General features: G+C 43.1%; 1 pseudogene; it reads right to left on the reverse strand.

The window, feature by feature from the left end:
* Nucleotides 1-381: 381 nt before the first annotated feature.
* Nucleotides 382-4417, reverse strand: LOC134929671 (uncharacterized protein K02A2.6-like; annotated as a pseudogene).
* Nucleotides 4418-4738: the final 321 nt, after the last annotated feature.

Genomic DNA, 4738 nt, shown 5'->3' on the forward strand with positions numbered 1-4738 from the left:
CGGGTCGATCCCAGGTCTTAGTGCAGTGTGAAAGGGGTCAGTCCCGGGAATGCATCCTGGGACGCATCCCGGGAAGCATCCCGGGAGTGACCCGGGTGTGCGAGTGTAAAAGGGGTATTACTTATATTTCAATAAGAGTTTTTAATGTAACAAGGACACAGGGAGTGTTGCATGCTTCTTTACTAGAGAAGAACAGGAAACTAAAGAACACAGAAATAGATTCATACACCAACTAATACAAATACAAAATAAGATCCGTGGTAACCTTCCACCAGAACACATATACAGCAATGGAAACTATATACACCACACTCCTCCCAACTTAGATAAATGCAGACATGAAAATGTTAGCACTAAGCAATGTATACGTTACCCAGAAGGCTACAAATCAAGCCTTTGAGGTGCCTTACGAACTCTGTCTGGATACCGATGTTTAACTCCCAGAGTGACTGGCTGCTCCACAGAAATCACACTAGAAGGTTCAGGATCAGTTGTTACTAAGGGAACCTCATGTTCAGGTGACTCCATAGCAGGTTTGGGAACAGTCTTTGTTTCTGATCCAGAGGGGTACATTTCCTCCACAGTGTCAGGAACAGTCTCTGTAGCAGTTCCAGAGGGGTATACATAAACCCCCACATCACTGGCTTGTCTATGTCCAGCTGTCGACGTACAGTCAGTTTGCCTCCCAGCCTCAATTATTTGATCAATGTGGTGACGCCACAATTCTCCTCCAACTTTAATCACGTACATCAGATGGCCGGATTTGGAAGAAACTATTCCCCATTGCCATTTGTCTCCTCTATAATCACGGACCAGAACCTCTTGGCCAATGTGGAAGAACAGAGTAGGTTTTTGATAAACTGATTGAAACTGTTTGTTATGTACCTTCCGCCTTACATCCGGTTTTATCAAGTCCCACTGAGACCGCAAGTTCCGTTGCATAAAGAGCACCGCAGGAGGCTGACCGGTAGTGGAGTGCTCAGTCCTACGATATATAAACAGGAAGTTGTCAATCTTGTGTTGCAAAGGTAGATGTTCATGGTGCATGGACTTGATAGCTTTTTTGAATGTTTGGACAAATCTCTCAGTCAAACCGTTAGTGGCTGGATGGTGTGGAGCTGATGTAAAATGTTTAATTCCATTGTCTGGCATGAACTTTTTGAATTCCATGGACACAAACTGTGGCCCATTGTCACTGCACACTTGCTCCGGTAGACCATTTCTAGCAAAGATGGTTCGCAGCACAGCAATTGTTTTCTCAGAAGTAGTGGATTTCATCTTTATTACTTCTGGCCATTTTGAATGAGCGTCCACTACAATAAGAAACATACAATCCATGAATGGACCAGCAAAGTCAATATGTACCTTCTGCCATGGAGATGAAGGCCATTCCCAGGGGTGTAACGGGGCTAAAGGTGGTGCATTTTGAACTCTTTGACATCCTTCACACCCTTTTGTCAAAGTTTTCAATTTGACCATCGATTCCTGGCCACCACACACAGCTTCTAGCAAGATTCTTCATTTTTACTGTGCCTAGGTGACCCTCATGCAAATTTTCCAAAATTCTGTTTCACAGTTTAGGTGGTATTACCACTCGGGACCCACACAATAGAGTTCCTTGACAGACAGAAAGCTGATCTCTCCTGCCTGAAAACCCGTAATATTGAGCATCGCCACGTTTAGGCCAACCTTTGAGAGTTAAGTCCATTACTTTTGATAGTACCGGGTCTTTCCTTGTTTCCCGATTGATCGTGGCATTGGTAATAGGTAGCTGTTCCATCAACATATTGTGATACACTTCCAGGGGGTCTCCATCACTGTCCTCCTCACTTTGGGGCAAGAGAGAACGCGATAGACCATCAGCGTTGCCATGTAGTTTTGTTCCTTTAAACTCAATGTCGTATGTATGAGCACCCAGGAATAATGACCAACGTTGAAGCCGAGCTGCAGTCATGGCTGGGACTCCCTTGTGGGGGTTAAAAATTGATACCAGTGGTTGATGATCCGTAATTAATGTAAACCTTTGCCCATACAAAAATGTATGAAATTTCTTCACTCCCCATACTAAACTTAAGGCCTCTCGGTCAATTTGCGCATAATTCTTCTCTGCTACTGTCAAAGACCGTGAAGCAAACGCTATTGGCTTCTCGCTACCATCTCTCAGTTGATGTGATAACACTGCTCCAATGCCGTACGGTGACGCATCACACGCTAGCCTGATGGGTAGTTTTGGATCAAAATGAGTAAGGACTTTATCAGATGTAATCAATCTTTTTGTTTCTGAGAATGCTTTCTCACAGTCTTTTGTCCACTTCCATCGTGCATTTTTCTGTAGTAGGGCATTTAGCGGGTGTATTACTGTGGAGAGGTCTGGTAAGAACTTGTGATAATAATTAACTAGGCCCAGGTAAGATCTCAGTTGTGACACAGACTGGGGCTGGGGTGCTTGTAGTACTGCCTCAATTTTATCATTTGATTTGTGCAGGCCTTCTCTATCAATCACATGTCCACAATATGAAATGCTTTCTTGGAAAAATGCACATTTTCTTTATTTACTCTGTGTCCATATTCCTGTAGTCGGGTTAATACTTTTTCCAAATTATTTAAATGGTCTACATCATCTTTGCCTGTTACAATTATATCATCCAGGTAACATTGCGTTCCTGGTATTCCTTGTAGGACTTGATCCATTGCTCTCTGCCATAATGCTGGGGCAGAAGATAGTCCAAACACAAGATGGTTATATTGTAATAAACCTTTGTGAGTATTGATGGTTAAATATTTCTTAGATGCCTCCTCAATTTCCATTTGCAAGTACGCTTGAGCTAGGTCAATTTTGGAGAAGCGGTCGCCCCCTGAGCGAGCTGCAAAGATGTCCTCTATTTTAGGCAAAGGATACTGTACAGTCCGTAGTACTGGATTTATTGTCATTTTGAAATCTCCGCAAATACGGATACTTCCCATTTCGTCTTTCTTTACTATTGGAACTATGGGTGTAGCCCATTCACTCCATTCCACTGGGGAGAGTATACCAGAGTCTTCCAGTTTCCATAGTTCCTCCTCAACCGCTGGTCGGATGGCATAAGGTACTGTGCGAGCTTTACAAAACTTTGGAATGGCATGTGGATCCAACTCTATACTGGCCTTAACGTGCCTATCCCTGGTTGGAAAATGGGTTGTGCGGCAGCTAACAATTTAGAAAGTTCCTTAATAGCTGCGTCATTGTTGGATACATCAGATGCAGTAGATTGTAGCCTCTGAATGGAATGCCAATCAAGTTGGATTTTCCTTATCCATTCGCGGCCCAATAATGCCGGTCCACCATGTGGAAGTATGTACAAATACAGCTTATGGGTATTGCCTTTGTATTTCACATAAACTTTTATTTTTCCCAATGGGGACACCAGTTCACCCGTATATGTGCGGAGTGTTACGGATGTTTTCTTTAAAGGAATAGCAGCAAACAGGCATCTGTAATCACTTGCATTTAGCACTGACAGAGCAGAGCCTGTGTCTAATTCCATTTTTAAGTCAATACCTGCTACTTCCAAAGTGACCCAAATCACTTGACGCTCTTTTGCCGTCATAGAGTGCATCTCTAGGCTGCATAACCCTTTTTCTGTACCAGTACTATCAGTAGAGTCTGATTCATTGTCGGCTATTTTATGTACCTGGGATGTTGTATATTTTCTCCCGGGAACTTTGGATACTTGCGAGCGGTTTGGTGTTTTCCCCGACTGGCACACCCTTTCAATATGGCCTCTTTTCTTACATTTTCTACACACTGTGTCTTTAAACCAGCACTGACTGGCATCATGTGAGGACTTCCCACAGCAAACACAGGACTGTCTCTGATACCAATAAACTGGATTGGGAGTACATTTTGGTGCCTTTTGCTGCAATTCTGATGCATCCCTGGTTGCAGTCTCCAGTGAAATAGCTATGGCCAGTGCTCCCTCTAAGGTCAGGTCAGGCTCAGCCGGCACTTTCTTTTGTGTACTTACACTTTCATCCCACAAACTAAACGGTCTCTTAGAGCATCTGATAACCCTGCTCCAAATGCACAGTGTTCAGATAACCTCCTCAGCTCTGCAATGTATTTAGAAATGCATTCACTTTCACATTGATTCCTTCTGTGAAACCTGAATCTTTCAGCAATCACTAATGGTTTAGGGTTTAAGTGCTTTTGTAAAATGTCCACAATGTCAGTAAAGGACTTGTTGGCTGGCTTCTCAGGTGCTATTAAACTCCTCAGCAGACTGTATGTTTGGGCACCCATTACACTGAGTAAAACGGGAACCTTACTGTCTGCTTGCACTGCGTTAACGGCACAATACAACTCCACTCTCTCAATATATGTCACCCAGTCCTCTATAGTACCATCAAATGCAGCTATTGTGCCAATATATCCTGACATCTTTTCTTTATACTTAGTCCTCCCTTCCTTAGAAAATGAAGATATAACTCACGTGCTCCTTTTATTCAAGTTAGGTGCTGCTGGCAGTCTGAATGAGTTGTTCCTATGTGCACCCCACAATTGTGCTGTGTCAGCCCACTGGTGCTCCACTGATACCTGGAGCCATGCTGAAGAACAGTTTAATCCTCGTCGCCAGTGTTAAATATGTTACTTATATTTCAATAAGAGTTTTTAATGTAACCAAGACACAGTGAGTGTTGCATGCTTCTTTACTGGAGAAGAACAGGAAACTAAAGAACACAGAAATAGATTCATACACCA

This window comes from Pseudophryne corroboree, chromosome 5 (genome assembly GCF_028390025.1).
Source record: "Pseudophryne corroboree isolate aPseCor3 chromosome 5, aPseCor3.hap2, whole genome shotgun sequence".
NCBI lineage: Eukaryota > Metazoa > Chordata > Amphibia > Anura > Myobatrachidae > Pseudophryne > Pseudophryne corroboree.